Consider the following 17108-nt stretch of genomic DNA (forward strand, 5'->3'; position numbering starts at 1 on the left):
AGGTTATTGTTTTTAGAGTGAGCAACAATGAAGCACTGGCCCCAGATTTATTCTGAAAGACTAATAAAAACTCAAGACCCTACAACCATGTCAAAAGGCAGAAGATGATAACAAGGAAAGACTTGGGGCATCTTATGGCTCAAGATTAACCAAGGGAGGAAGATTCCAAACCGACTATGTTCTTTCTAAGAGGTGTCTGCAGTAAGTAAAGTGCTGTACTTACATTTTAAAGTTATCAATTTTCTTCTTCATTTTTTACAGGTGCCAGTTGAATGCAATTGCATTCTCATAAGTTAAATACATATAACAGTACACATAGGATTAAATACATATAAAAGTAAAATACACATAGAATTAAATACATATAGTTGCAGAAAGAGCTAGAAAATAGAGGTGTGAACTTCATCATTTAATATATGATTTGGGACATATTCCCTCATCTCTCAGAATGTCAGCTTTTATAGCCTTAAGCCTGTGCATAAGATGAGATGGTACTGAGGTATACTTTTATCTCTAGTATTTAACAATTCCTTTGTATTTTCAGAAAAGCTGCCCTTGGACTTGGTTAACAATCAAGTGTTTGTTTACTATTTTAGGTCAAAAATTATTTACTGGGAATTGTATGACAATTTTCCCTCCTTCAGTATTTTAAGAGCTGACTTAGGGTCTAAATTCCATGGCTGTACTTACCATGGCCAGGAACAATCCTTGACACACCAGAGTATCCACAAGATACCAAGTGTGCCTAGCACGTGTCCTAACAGCATCAGTACACTAACAGCCTACCCGAGTGACAAGAGCCTTACCATGTGATCCATCAAAATTATGATGAAGAGTAGCCATGGCTTTAGGAGTCACCTGTGATTCAGCATCCAGAGCTAGAATACAGAGTCCTGATCCAGAGTCATTAGACAAGGAGTTTAATGATCCAGTCTGAGTTCTAGCTGTACAAATCGAACTGTATGAAATATGATATACCAATCATTAAAATAATGATGAACTTTGAATTTCACTTAGTGTAAATGATTCATCACGTTGTGGTAAGAACTGTATAAGAAGAGATACCTGAACTGACCTTATGTTGGAAGACTTCATGGTAATAACCCCTACAAGCACTTAATAAAGAGTAAAATTTCATCCACTGAGACCAGGTACACACAAATCATGCAAATAGCTGCTCTGCTGACTTCCATAAATCTCACTAAAGATTATGGGTATTAGTCAGACAAAAGGAAACAAAAGGAAACAAAAGAAAACATAATGCTAGATTTGAAGCTTCCCTTTAATGAGCCTAAGTGATGTGCCCCTAACCACAGTGACAATGACCCTGTCTGCTTTCTATTTACAACAGCCATCTCCTGGTTATCTGGAACAGAGATAACTGAGGAAAGGGAAACACAGGAAAAGGGATTTGGATGGCTTTAGATAAAGGGGCATTGTGTCTGCCAGGACCCCATCTCCCAGACATCACAGGATATTTTGGGTTAAGTCCAGCCATGAAATCACTTAGCAGGGATGCTGAGCCAGTGAGCTCTCATCGCAGATGGGGTTCACACGGAGCTAATTGTGCTTGCAGCTCTACCATTGCCAAGGCAGGATTTTCAGGAGGAGATACCTTATGGCACTGATGCAAGGTCCTCACCATGGCCCAGTGTGGCTGGGCCGATACTGGATATGCAGTCTGACTACCACAAAGTCAATTCCAGAAAATTGTGTCAATGAATTTTAAACATTCCACACTCCTCTGTACGTAGAAGCCCTGAGAAAGCTGACCCAAGTGCAGTGCATGTAGCCTGTACCACTTTCTGACCCCACTTCCACATTCCGTATCTTCTTTGCTATCTAATAATCCCCATTTTGCCCCCCAGGCTTCTCACCAGAGTTGACATTACAGAATGAATATTCTCCATTCTCACAGTGTAATAAAACAACCCAATGGCAAAGATTACTCTAGGTCAAGGTTAAGGGAGAGGATATTTCCTATAAAGTTCTGCACTCACATCTGTGGGTCTTATTCCAGCCATGTTCTTTCTAATAATTTGTCATCTGATCCTTCTATTCAAAGAGCATCCACCTTCAGAATTCTGTCCAGTTATGTTAATGCTGATTATTATGGCTCTTCATACAAAATAAAATTTGTACCCTGTATTCTGTTACGTTACCTGCCTTTCACTCAACCAAATGTTCTGGAAAGTCAATCATTTCATGCGGGATATTAGCAATTTGTTTTTAATTTGGATTAGTAATAATCTGTTGTTTGAATATACTGCAATTTCTTTATATTTTTACCAGATAACGAGTACCTGGGTTGTTTCTGGGTTTCTGTTATTACAAATCAGGCTTCTTTTTTTCTCATTGTCCTTGAGTGAATACAAGTGGAATGGCCACAAGATGGTAACTATGCCTCTCACAGATCTGTCACGGTGTAGGAAAGTTCTGGTCATTTTACTACCTAAACAGCACTTGGGGAATAGACCCAGAGCACAGGCCCGGGGAGTGAGTGAGACAACCGAGGGCCGCGGGATCCTGAACAGACCCAGAGCGCAGGCCCGGCGAGTGAGTGAGATGACCTGGGGGTGGCAGGATCCTGAACAGACCCAGAAACCTGACCTGGCACATGAGTGAGATGACCCGGGGCCCGGGGATCCTCATTTAACCCAGGCAGCAGGCCCAGCAAGGAACCCTTCAGCAGAACTCCCTGCAAAGAGGCTAGAGGCAAGACCCATCCAGCTCATTCAGGAACAGAACATCTTGCCAGAGAGACACAAAGGGTTCAACTCTAATGGCTGCAGCAGAAAGAAGTGGAGCACAGCAGCCAGATCCAAGCAACACCCACCTAGAGGAATCGGAACTTCGTAGATCCGGACCTGGTGCTAAGGTAATAACTCTATCCAAGCTCTACACCAAAGGTCAGAAGACAGCGGTATGCAAAATGACAAAGAAAATGAACAAAATGCAGTCTCAGGCCCCGAGTCCACCCAGTACAAAAGCAGAAGACACTAGCACTGAAGAAACTAGAAATCACATGCCAGATATCTCTGAAATAATAGCATTGACAGTAAAGAATCAACTGCAAAAAGGTATAGAAGAAATCAGATGAGAAATAATTTCGGAACTAAAAATTGTAGTGGTAACTATAATCAAAGAAGTACTAAGTGCTTCTAAAGAATACACTGATAAAAAAATAGAGGAGAATATAAAAATGATGGAACCCCTGAATAAACGATTTAGGAAAGAAATAGAATCTATGAAACAGGTTCAAAGTGATATACAGGAAATTAAAACCTCAATCACAAGCTGGCAAAACCATTTGCATGAAAGTGAAAATAGACTTTCTGACCTGAAAGACACCATTGCGGCTAGTGAAAAAGTAAGAAAAGATCTCTTTAAAACAGCACTTGGTAAGACACTATACACAGTATAAACTGCTTCAGTATCTATCTGCAATTTTACTTAAATGTTACTTATGAATAATTGTTTATTAAATATCAGGTGCTTATCAATCATTTATCTTTACTTTGAAATGCCTGTGCAGACCTTTTGTCCATTTTTATTCGATTATCTTTGTCCTTGTTGGTTGGTAGGAACTTCTGATGTCACCTTTATAAAAGTCGACTGTCTGGGGACTAGGTTTGCAATATTTTTCTAGCTTGTGAATATTCACTCCAGTTCAGATATTCATTTACCTAGTAGTGTTTGTTGATGAGCAGATTTTTGTGCATATTCTAGTATATCAAAAAATGTTATTTCATTTTAAGATATTTTTGTGATGTACCTACTATATATATATACAAGTAGGCTTTCTTCTGTAGTTTGTTCTTACATAAAATTTTATGGTTCTTGCTTTTACATTTATATTTTTATGGAGCTAGGTTTTATGTAAAGAATGGCATGTAGATACTTATTACACGGAAATTTGTTAAATTTCCAACCATAGTGAACTTCCTTGTCTACCCTTCCTATCAAATACGGCATTGAGAGTATTAGCATATCCAAATATGACTGTGAACTTGTATCTTTTCTCAATTCTGGCAGTTTTTCTGCATATATTTCAATGCTCTGCTCTTTTAAACATACACATTTAAAATTTATTTTTGGATTTAAGAAATATAACTTATCAAGGAATTTCTTTTCTTTTATAAATGTAGTTGGTGCAGGGTCTCTCTGTGCAGCTCTGACTCATAGTGATCTTCCTGTTTTCAGCCTCCAGAGCACTGGGATTACAGGCATGCACCACCACACCTGGCTCAGTGCCTGGCTCAGTGCACCCCAGGGCAGGGCCAGTGCAGCATGTGGTGCCAGGGACAGAACCTCAAGCCCTACGTTTGTCTAAACGGGTGCTATCTCACTGGCCCAGGAATTTCTTTTATCATTTTTTAAAATTTATTTATGTGTGTGTGTCTGTGTGTGTGTGTGTGTGTGTGTGTGTGTGGCCAGCTCAGCCCACCGGGGGCGGGGTTGGCTGGCATGTGGTGCTGGGGGATTGAACCGCGGTCCCTGTGTTTGCTAAGCTTGTTCCAAGTAGGTGCTTTAGACCACTGAGCCATCTCACCAGCCCCTATCATTTTGAAATCTCTCCCTTTATACCTAGGAATTTTTCTTGTTTTCAAGAATGTTTTGTTTGACATTCATTTACCTACTTGCTTTTTCCCTTTTCCTTTCACTAATGTTAATTTCAACAACAGAAAACTAATTGAAATCGGGCTCCTAATTACCATGTGCAATAGACAAAAGCTCCCCACTTTTACACATCATTAGGCACTTAGCAAATAGATCCATTTTTACCTGAGTCTTCCCTTCCTTCTGTAGAAGTTGATATTTGCACATTGGACCTCAGGAAAAGTAAGAGACCTTTCCATGAAAAGTGGAGAGAAAGACAGAGAACAAGGTGTGTTTGCAGACTATGTCAAGGTATTTAGTTTTATAGAATGACTTCTTCATGAAAGATAAGTCTGAAAGAGATATAGTATCAAATAATCTTCAACTAAAAATTAATCTGGTACAAAAGATCACATCAACAGACAAGTTACTACATACATCATCCCAAATGTATGTCTTTCTAGCCAGAAAGGTAAACAAGCTTCTATCACGTGGGTACTATTCTTTTCTTGGAAGTGGTTTAATTATCTTAGTCATTTTTATTAGTTATTTCTCTATGCCAAGTATTGTATTAAATGTTTTCCACACATTATTGCTGATTGATCCTCAGAACAACCCTGTGAGGTAGGTACTACCACTCCTCTACTGTTATTTCCTACTCTTGCACTCCTGTTGTATTCTATTTACTTTACATTTTAGGGAACTGCAGCTTAGATACAAATGAATACGCTTCATAGGTTATTCAAACAGTGAGCAATGTTTCACTTCTGAACCCAGACTCTTAACTATGTGGTATACTATTATTTTATCACAGATATTACTTATATAGATTTGGAGTTTGAGGGTGTGTGTGTGTGTGTGTGTGTGTTGAACACTCAAGTTTTTCTTGGTGAGATGCACACATTGTTGGTGCAGATTACTTTTGCAACTAATTGAAATCAATATTTTTATGTAATCGGTATTTTAGGTAACATTGCAATTTTATGTAGGCAAACAGATCTACTTATTTTTGGGCCAGGCTACAAAAGCTTTAAAAAAAAATGGATATCTCTAAATCTTTTGACTCTGTTATCTTAGTTTATTAACTTTTTCTCCCATTTTCCTTTTTCTATCATTGTTCATATTTTTTAGTCAACACACTGGGCTACTATTCATTAGTCTCATTCTGATTAGAGTATATAAACACGTAAATGACTACAATTAGTAACAGAAGTAGTTCCACATATAAAATACATACCTGTATAAACGTACATGTGTTACAAGGGAAAAGATCACAATGACAGGCGTGGCTGCTAATGGCCCCACATGTGATAAAAGTCCTCATAATCTGACCTCCTGAGCTCTGCCGTGGACACAGCCAGGAGAAAGCTATGTTCACACATAGTTTTTATGTTCCCTGTGTATCTATGACCAGAACGAGCATCAGTAGGGCTGGGATAAGTCTTCTGTGTCATCAAATCCTGCGTCATTTGCATTAGTAGGGCCATGATTGATTGTCAACAGTTCCATTACCAGACAATCACACAGCCTCCCTGGCCTAACATGTGAACATCTTCATACTGTTCTCACCACAGATTTCTCCCACCAGAAGTGCAACAGCTCCCTAGAACAACTTTCTTCCACATTATATCCCAAGAATTTCAGTGTGGCTTCTTTTTGTGGCTCCTCCTCCTCCACCTGTATCCTAGACACACACACACACACACACACACACACACACACACACACACACAGGCTCTGGGCAAGTCACAATTTAAAATGCACACAGCTGTTCTTCGTCCCATAGACCTCACTGCTGAAGATAGCTTGCTGCTCAGAGCGCTTCACAACCTTGCTGAGAGATCAGCTGAAAAATCTGAGGGTGGAGATAAGCACATAGAAAATGCTGAAAACTATAACTATGCATTCTCTCAGATGCCACTGTGTAGATTTTTGATAAGCTGAAGTGTTTTCCCAAACTCTGTGGAAGAGGCGTGTCTATAAACCACATCCTGGGTCAGAGTCCAGTGCCTCATCTATCTTGCAGTCATATCCCATGTAACTACTCTCTGGTAACATGAAGTCCACTTTGTTGTCGCCATCACTGTGTGATGAATCTTTTCATGTCCTTAACTGCCTCGAAGGAGATTTTTATTTTAATTGATATATTTGTTCATACCCTATCTGTGAACTGTAATGTTAATAGTACACACTGACCCATAAAATTTCAATTTATTGAAGATTGACTACGTGCCAGGAACTATATCATAGATATTTTATATATTGTTTTATTTAAGCTTAATTACTTATATGAAATAATTACTATGATCTCTACCTGATATATGAAGAATTTAGGATTAGAGAAGGTAAAATAATGTTTCATCCATCCTTTTTCATTTTTCTTAACAGTGTAATGACCTACATCTGTTTGCACTATTTTGATCCTCAGGGACATTCATGGTCCTTTATGTCCAGAAAACTTTCCTATTTTTGCATAGAGAAGGATGTCTTTTACAACCAAAACTTTCTTATTTTCTCTTTTAACAAAGCTGTAACTAAACCCAAGATGACTCAACATTCAGATTCAAGAGAGAAGGACGTACACAATATCCAAGAAGCTGCCCAAGGAAATTGCCAAGAGACTGCTTCTCTTTTCTATATACTTTTATTTGAATTTTCAGAAAGATCTGTCTCAGCTTGGGTGTTGAAGCTGTTATCCTGTAAACTGAGGCACTTTTTTCTAAGCCAAGGAAAAGATGTGCTGAAGATCAAACACCACCCCTCAGGTGCAAAAGGAACAAAGGAATAGAGCTCTCTTCTGTGCCAGAGGGAAGAGACACTACATAGAAAATGCAGCTTTCAAATCTAAAAAGAAAAGAACATAACCAAAGCATGAGACCATGACTATTAGCAGTTCTGGTGAGTTTGAAAAGGAAAACAAAATGCAAAGGGACTTTTCAAAGCAGTGAGGAAGGATGCATGAGATATGATGGAATAATCAGCTCCAGTAATTTAGTGACTTCAGTGCACCACTTGTTCATTCAACAGCCAATTAAGGAATGATAGACTGTGTACTAGACATGGTAGCACACATTCATGGGTCGTCAGCCATCAGTCCCATCAGAAATAGGCCACCAAATGAGCTTGCATTTTCCTAGTTGGCTAAAGGCCACTGCTAGTGGAATATTCAGATCTGCCGTTCAGAGCTGCAAGTACTTTTACATCCTTCTCACTTTGTCTTCCAAAACACACAGACTCCTCCTGAGGGACCCCATCCTCAGTTTATGAGTTTCTCTAATTATTGAAACATGGTTATATTTTTCATTGTTGGAGAAAGTAATCCTGAAGAAGCCCTTTCCCTTTCTGGGATAGTCCACATCCAGTTATAGCGGCTGTTAGGAGAGCGAGTCTGGTCCCTCTTGGCCCAGCACAGGGTCTCACTGAAGGTTCATCCCATCTTCTGCATCCCCACAGGATCTGCTGAAAACTTTGTGAAGACCGAATTCTACTGCAGTATGTGTCCTACTGCCTTGCTCTAGTTCCTTCTCTTGTACTCCATATATGTTGAATCAAAAAACATCCTATGAAACCTTTACAAACTCATCTCCAGAGCACTATTTCATGGAGACCCAAGCCCATGGGTGTCTCCTAGAACCCAGTTTCCTCATCTCCTTTTTTCCTTCATGTTGTTTAGTCATTTGTGCATCTGCTTGCCTATCCCAAATGACACATGGTGCTCTCTACAGTCCTCCCCTATGGCTGTTCACGGTTCCTCACTTCCTATATTTCTACTTTATCAAGTCAGCTAAAAAAATTACATTTCACATATCAGGGCCTACAAGAATCTATACCTTAAAACAGATAATGAAAAAAGAGCCCAAATCTCTCTGCAGCCTCGAGTTATTATTTTAAACATAAGACAGAGGCTCTAGAGTATTTCATTTGCCTGTCTCTGAGCAGCTCTAGAAAGGCAGATAACTTTTGGAGATGATAACTATAACATGAGGAGTTAGGTATTAAATCTGTACCAAAAGAGTACAGGCAATGTGTGTGGGAATATAAAAAAGATAAATTTCCATTTAAAAGATAATAAAATGTTTTTTTTAATAGCATAAGCAAGATTTTGGCTCAACTTCTAAATCACAGTAAAATGTGTGCATGTCACCATGGAGAGAAGGCATTATTTCAGGTAGTGGAGTGAGGACAAGAGAGTCAAAAATATAAAAGTAGAAAATTAAGGAACAGGTGAAAGGCAACAGCATGATGACAGTGGGAAAAATCTTTTCATAGAGGAATAGTAGGAAACAAAACTGAAAAGATCAACTGAGATAGAAGCACCCTTCCTCCTCTAAAAAGAGTGGACGGAACGGAGAGGTTCTTTGCTCTTCAAAATATGCTTTCTTAAAAAGGTAAAACTGCACAAACAAAATGGGAATGGGTGGATGTTATCCCTCATTAACAAATGAATAGAAGGACACATGTTCACCAGCTCTACAGAGATTGGTCTCTCAATTTTGTTAGAATATGCCTCCCTTCATCAGACGTGTCTCAGTTACTTTCCTCATCATTGGAGCCCAGTACCTGGTACCCACAAGTTACAGAAGCAGGATTTCATTTTGGCTCACAGAATAGTGGAGCTCTCCGTCCTTAGTCAGCTGTCTCCCAGCTAGAGGGGTGTGGGCTGAACTCCAGGAGAGGGGAGGAAGGGAGGAGTGAGGAGTGAACCTTCCAGGCCACGCCTTCAGTGACCCATCTCTTCCAGCTAAGTCCACCTCTGGACAGTAAGTCTGCTGTAAACTCATCAGAGGACCAACCCACTGACAATTATCATATTCCCCGAACAATTACCTCCCCAAATCCAGACCTCTGAACACAGTGAGAACTCAGGGATTATCCAGACATAAACCCTAGTAGGAGGCATTTGATTGTGTACAGGGAAAAACACCTGACCTCACACTGGAAAGGCGTTGGCTATGGCCCTAAAGATCACACTTTTGGTTCAGATACAAAGATACTTGATGGAGCCCCTATTCAGCCAATCACTGCACCCACAATCCCTCACTTGAGCCAAATCCCTTTCTCTCCTGAATCTAGCACCCAAATTTCTCAGCAACAAGTTTCGAGCCCCTTGAAGGCAGGCACGCTTCTGAATGGGCTGAAATCCTAGCATTTAGAGACGCTGAAACAGGATACTACACTAAATTCTGGATGGGCAAAAGAACAACATAAACTATTTGATGAGTGAAAACTTGTTGCTACATCCTCCCTGAGAGATCCTCGAATCCATTCGTACATCCAAGAGCTTGCTTGTGTGCAAGCCACAGAAAGCAACTTTACCTTTCAGGGAAGAAGGGAAGTTATGTCCTCTTCTGTTTTCTGGTAGGGAGAAGGATCTCTGACCCAAGTGAGCTGTGGGGTTTCACTCTCACCACTGAGCTCCATGCACCAAAAACAGGCCACTTCCTGACCCACACGCCTGCCTTGACCTTTGCTGTTCTGTGGTCTCCATTCTTTTGCAAGTTTTTATTTCTTTAAAGCCTCATCTTCAATAGCGATTAAAGGGTACCTTTGAGGACACAAACTTGCCTGTGTTAAAATATGACTCTACGACATACTGATTCTGTGACCTTCAAATAGTAATTTACTGGCTTTACACCTCAATTTCCTCATCTGTAATAAAAATATCTACTTCATAAAACCATTGAGAGGGCCAGCAAGATAGCTCAGCAGACTAAAGTGCCTGCTTAAGCAAGTGGATGGACCAGAGTTCAATCTCCAGCACCACATGCCGAGCCAGCAACACCCTTGGGTATGCTGAGCCAGCCCCCGAGACAGAGTGTGGTGGCGCACACCTGTAATCCGAGCACTGGGGAGGCTGAGACAGGAGGATCACTATGAGTCAAAGATGTGTAGTGAGATCTTCTGCCAAATACTTAAAAATAATAAATAAATAAATAAGCCATCAAGAATATTGAATAATACAGTACAATGAACAAAAAGGGCTCTGTTTACTGCCTAGACCACTTTAGTCAGCCAATTTATTTATTAATCTCAGTGGTAGCTTTATTTTTCTTATGGCATAATATAGCTCATTCTCAGGGAACATCAGTATTTCACTCCTCTAAGAAAAGTAGTGTTACATATTTTCATCATCAAATCTGTTGCTCAGATTAATAGATATAGGTATGCAAGATTGGTCAATTAATTAAACATTAATGTTGCTCAGATTAATAGATATAGGTATGCAAGATTGGTCAATTAATTAAACATTAATGCTTTCTTGTTTTGAAATGCGGTGCCATTTGTATTGTTGTTCATTACTCCAGCAGAGGGAAGGAGTATGTGTTTCTGCTATTTGTTTTTACTCTTTAAAATAAAATTAAAAGAAAGAAAGTGTCCACAAGTTTAAGCTACCATGTTCTTCATCAAAACAGTGCTCTAAGGGCCAGCCAGACAGCTCAGTGGACTAAGTGACTGTCTAGGCAGAGTGCAGGGACTGAGGTTTGGTTCCCAGCACGTCATGCCAGCCCCACCCCTGGGGCACACTGAGACGGTGATTGAGACTGGCCCTGGCGGCAAGTGGGAGCCTGAAAACAGGAGGATCACTCCGAGTCCAATCTGTGTAGGGAGACTCTATAGATCCTTTGCTAAATACATTTAAAAAAATAGTGCTCTGTGTTCCAGAAAGATGATTGGTTCTGGTGGGCTTTCTATTCAGCTTATTGCTTTTGCTCCAAACAGGAGACCTGAGAATTTTCTCTGCTGAAATCAGCCCACTGAACCGCATTCCCCTGTCATAGCTACAACAGTGAGCTCGCTGCAAAAGGGATCAAATCATGACCCCTCACAAATCCCTCCAAAGCCTTCCTATTACGTCCTCAAGAAAAAAAGCAGTTTCCTTTAGGAAACTACAGCCTTTCATAATCTAACACCAGCTCTATTTCCAGCATCACTTAACTCCCATCCTTGCTGTTCCTGTATACACATTCCCAAAGTACAGCTCACTGGTAGAGCCCTGGGATCCTCAAGACGGATAAAAATAAAAATGAAACAAACAAAAACACTACAGACAGTAATGCCTATCTTTTGCTGTGCAGAACATACCTTTTTCTCCTTGGGTACTTTTGTTTATATTGTTCTTTGCATTGGGGAAGTTGGTGCCTGGCTATACCATCCACTTTCAAGGGTGAACATTAGATGCCACCTTCTAGCTGAGCCTTTCATGAATATTCTGGTTTGAAATGTGCCGATCTCTTCCATCTTCCTTTAATTCACATCTTCACTTCAATCACTACCTCACATAATTTACTAGAATTATTTTGTAACAAATATCCCAGATTGGAAACACCTGGACACATAAGTAATTGCTCCATAATAATTTTAAGGATCTCGGTCATGCATCAGGTGACCTAAGTTCTGCTCCCACCTTTTCTTTAATTAATTACATTATTTTGGATACATTACTGGAATTCTTTGAGGTTGTGTCTTTGTGTATAAAATAGGAATAACTTCCTGGACTTGCCAGTAACTATCTTAACACTTACAGTAGAAAACAGTAAAACAAATTGAGTAATTTGTGTTATTCTTTAAAAAAAAATTACAGGATGCTATACAAATGCAAAATACTGTTAGGGCAAATATTTAATTTGGGGAAAACCTTTTGCAATTGTGGCAAAACATGTCATATTTGTAAACTAAGTCCTTATTCCTTTCAGTTGAAATTAGATACAACAATAACAATAAAATCAGTCACAGAAACGGAAGCTTCTGACAGAACTTTATGAAACCCAAGCAAATGAACTGTCACTATAATGTTTCTTATGAATGATTTATCTCTGTTTCTTTGTTCGAAGAGATCTAAAACTCAGTGATATCACGCAACCAGTTAAGAGCAACCAAATGGATCACAGTTGTACCAGAGCAAGCACCTGACTTTCCATTTGGTGCCATTTGTAACAAACTAGACTAAATCTGTAGTAAATCATCACTGACTCATGCTGAATGAAATACAATACTTTAGCCCTAGTTTCTCCGTTAACCATTGACAACCTACATGCATCTCATGTTAACTTGCACAGAGTAGCGCAGTAACGCCTGTGATCTGCATTTAGCTGGTACCTGCGGGGATCAAACACACTTGGCCTGTCTGCTTTCTGTTGCACATGAGCTCCAAAATAGCCTGTTAGCCATTGTCATATGTGCTTTCCACTGTCAAGTTTCAGCTGATGACTCCAAGCGTGCTTTCCATTGCCTTCCTATGAAGAGCCCCTTCTCAGCCCCTTCTCATTCTTATTTTCTCCTTCTTGAAACCACACAAATCTAGCTGTTATTTTTTTCTTGTTTTCATTTTCCTTCTGAAAATGTCTTTTTTGTTTGTTTGTTTTGGCAGAACTGGGGATGAAACTCAGGCCCTTGTGCTTGCCAGGGAAGTGCTTATTCCACTCAGCCATCTCCCAGGCACTGAAAATGCCTTTCTTTCTGATTCGCTAATGTTCTGTTTTAGATGTTGCAAACTTAGTTTTCATGGGAGGTAGGAAGGCAACAGAAGCAGCAGAGTGCTTACTGCAAAGAAATCGAGACTTACAGAAACAGAAGTGGATGGAAGCCTGCATTTTCTAAACCTGCCATTGATGCCCTGTTAATTGACAAACTCAGATTCCAGGCCATCAGGGCTCTGTATATTCTGACATTTGCTAGTGTCTCACAGATTTCTGAGACTCTGTTTATTGCTTTTTTTTGTTTGTTTCATTCTTCTGTTCCTCAATTAACTTACTGATCTAACACCAACTCCTCACACACTCTTCAAGGAAATAGAAAGAAGAAAAATACATTCTAATTTATTCTATGAGGATAGTACTACCCTGATGGCAAAATCAGGCAAAGGTGTCACAGGGAAAAGAAAAAACATAGCTCAATGTTCATTGTAAGTACAAATGCAAAAATAAATAAATAAATAAATAAATTAACACATTGCTTGTAAAACAGCAGCCTATCAATGACCAGTTGCCCTGACAACAGAGAACTAATTATAAGAATCAAAGTTGGTTTAATACACGAAAATCAGCCAATGCACTACACCATATTGATAGAATAAAAAGTAATATGTAAATGGACAATTTGACAAAAACAACAATCCACAACAACTCATTTGTTATGATTAATAAATGCCAAAAAACCTAGAAATAGATCTTTTTTTTCCATGATAAAGACCATGTATTGAATTGCAGACTTCTAATGAAACATGGACTCTTTCTCCCTAAAATAAAGGACAAGATTGTCCTCTCTAAACACTCTAAGGAACATTTACCAGGGATTAGCTCGAGGCCATTAGTGTAGAAAGTTAAACAAAAGATTCAGATGAAGAATTAGAGAGAGGTATATTTGCAAATGATATGTCTTACATAGAAAATTCTAAGTAATCTATAAAAATTGAAACTATTGTAATATTTGCATGTTTTGCTAAAACATGAGTTCAGGATGTTTCAGGTTATAAGAATATTGTAGGAAAATCAATTATAGTTTTATGTAATAGCAATGATTAATACAAAAAAACTAAAAACAAATTTTATTGACAACAGCATCAGAAAGAAAAAAATAATAATTTGCAATATTTGCCACAAAAAAACGTAAGATTTTCACACTAACAACCACAAAATACTGTGGGAAGATACGGAGAATATATAAATAAACAGAAATGCATCTCCTGATTATCACTTGGAAGAAATCACTGTTGCTATGATGTTGCTGCCCAAGGTAATTTACAGATTAAATGCAATTCCTATGAAAATCCCAGATGCATAGAAAATTATGCTGCATATACTCTTAATTTTCTCAATAGCCATCATTTAGGCTGATTCTGACTTTCTAAAAGTGATGAACATTTGAATGCAAGAATATGCTCACAGGAGGATGGACGATCACCGTAGAGAGACGGGCTTTATATAATAAGAGAGTAGGTACTTTAATCTTATGTTATTCATGAAACAACTACATTCGACATGCATAAAACAGACTCCTGCTAAATATGTCTTAAATGAATGAAAACATTGAATTAATTAAACACTTATTTGAAGAATCCATGAAAATTCTAACCATCATGAGGGTTCCATTTGGAAAAACAATCTTTTGCATTTCTGACTTTTGATTTTAGAAGTTATCGGATTTAATTTCCCACTTATGTTTGAATACCATTTCTCTATCTTTAGTCAATGGTACCCTTGAATGTGTCTCTTGACGCTCAGCTTGCATATTCTTGGGATGGTTCATCATTGAAGATTTCGCTATTCATTCTGCACTTAACTAGTCCGATTTGATTGAAGGACTCCTGTAGGCTGGTAAGGTAGCAGGGGTGCAATAGCAAAAGAGGTAAACAAAGATCCCTTGCTTACATAGTTTGTACTCTAGTGAAGTGAAGGGTGAACTATAAGTAAATGATTCAAAAGATGTGTTTTGACAGATGATTAAAACCTATAGAAAAATAGAGAAAATTAAATAGTACTTGGAGCAATGGGTGACATTTTATCAGATTACTCCGGGTATGCTTCTCAAATAAAATAATATTGAGCAACTGAAGTGCAGAAGGTGACCAAAGCATCTTTAAGCAAAGAGTTACTGGTACAGGAAACGGAAGATGAAGTACTCTGAGACCTCCACTCTCCAAGGGGAAAGAGAACAGAGGGCTGAAAAGGCCGGCAGTTCCTTGCTCATTGTGGACATTTGGGAAACATTAATATGTAGAACGCAATCCAAGAAATTCCTCTGGTATTGTAGGAGGCTCCCAAGTATAAAGGTTAAAACATCGAAACTAGATCTAGTTCTGCCACTTTTTTACCGGGTGTCCTTTAGCGTTTTTTCTTCTTTTCAAGATTCAGTTTTCTTGTTCATAAAGCAATAGCACTCAAGGTCCCCTTCTAGCTCTCAAATATTAACCTTCAAGCAACTCGAGCATCCCTGAAGGAGAAGGACACTGTGAGTAAGTAGTGTAGTTGTGGAAGATGTGGGGAAAACTGCGGACCACTTTCCAGATGTGTAATAAAATCTTCTATTCCATTCCATAACTATGTAACACAACCATAGTTCACTGCTACCTCTCTCTTTCTTCTCCACGTAAAATTTGTTACCCTACGGCATACACTCAACACTTTCTTTTGTCTTTGTAAAACTTTCTTCTTTTCAGGAAGGACTCAGTGTGGGGCAGGCACAGCATGTGGTACCGGGAATCAAACCTGGGTCCTTGTGCTTGCCAGCAAGGTGCTTAGACCACAGAACTATCTCCTCAGCCCAACAATAAGAGTTTTCAAAAGTAGGCAACTCAGCTACTTATTGGTATAGTAAATGACTCCACATGACAATAATTCGGGCAGCAGTATTATGACCTCTGTTCTTTCAGCCAAACTGCTAGGCACAGATTAGTTGGGTCTTCTGACTTTAGGTTTCTGACAAAGCTGCAATCATTTCAAGGGTCAACTGGGAAAGATTTGTGGCTTAACTCACAGACAAGAGCATCGGCAACATTCAGCTCCTTGCAGGCTGTTGGCTTCAGGTCTTTCCTAGTCCCCCACTAGGTTCAGTTGGTGTCTTCCCTTGGATCCTGCTATGGAAGCCTCTCCACAGAGCTTCCAAACTCAGAAATTGTGTACAATCACAGGGCACAGCTAAGTTTGAATGAAAATAAATGTATTCTTGGAGAGGCTATGAACTAGTTTTTATTTACTTATTATTTCCTTAGCAGGGTCTTGCTATGCAACTTGAACTCATAGTGATCCTCCTGTCTCAGACTCCCCAGCTCTGGGATTACAGACATGCACCACCATGCCCGGTTTCAGTGGCCAGCGTCGCATGCCCATGGTTCTGGGACTGGCACAGTATGTGGTGCCAGTGATCAAACCTTGGTCCTTGTGCTTGCCAGATAGGCACTTAAACCACTCAGTTATCTCTCCAGCTGATGGACTAGTTTTTAAATTTGGCTACATACTACAATTATATAGGCAGATTCTTAAAATTCCAATACTTAGTATATAATCCAATCAATTAGATCAAAATCACTTAATGTTCTTCATATGACTGCATTGGGCTGCTACACCTCAGAACTTTGGTTTGGAAAGAAGGTATTGGCTTTCTGAATGGACACATCTGAGCTTGATAGCAGATATCAGCATGTGTCAGATGTGTGGCTTTTAGCAAATACCCTAACTTGATTGCTCTTTTCCTCATTTGCAGTATTGGAAAAATAGTGACCACCATGTCAAATGTAAAAATCCTATATTGATATATTTTTACTGTGAGTTTTTATAGATTAAATTTCAAGTTTGCATAATTATGTGCTAATGTTATTAAGATGAATTTGTAATCTATCGTGTTAGGAGAATACAGTCCTTACATGTAAAGTCCTCAAATTGCGAAACAGAGAAAAGAGAGGCTTTGAACACAGGTCCAGTGGTACTTAATCAATCAGACCTTTTGTCTTAGTGGTAAAGGCATGATGATACGAGATTTTTTTCAAAGATATTTATTTATTTATTTATTTATTT

Source organism: Octodon degus, unplaced genomic scaffold (genome assembly GCF_000260255.1).
Source record: "Octodon degus isolate 3935 unplaced genomic scaffold, OctDeg1.0 scaffold00062, whole genome shotgun sequence".
NCBI classification, from domain to species: Eukaryota; Metazoa; Chordata; class Mammalia; order Rodentia; family Octodontidae; genus Octodon; species Octodon degus.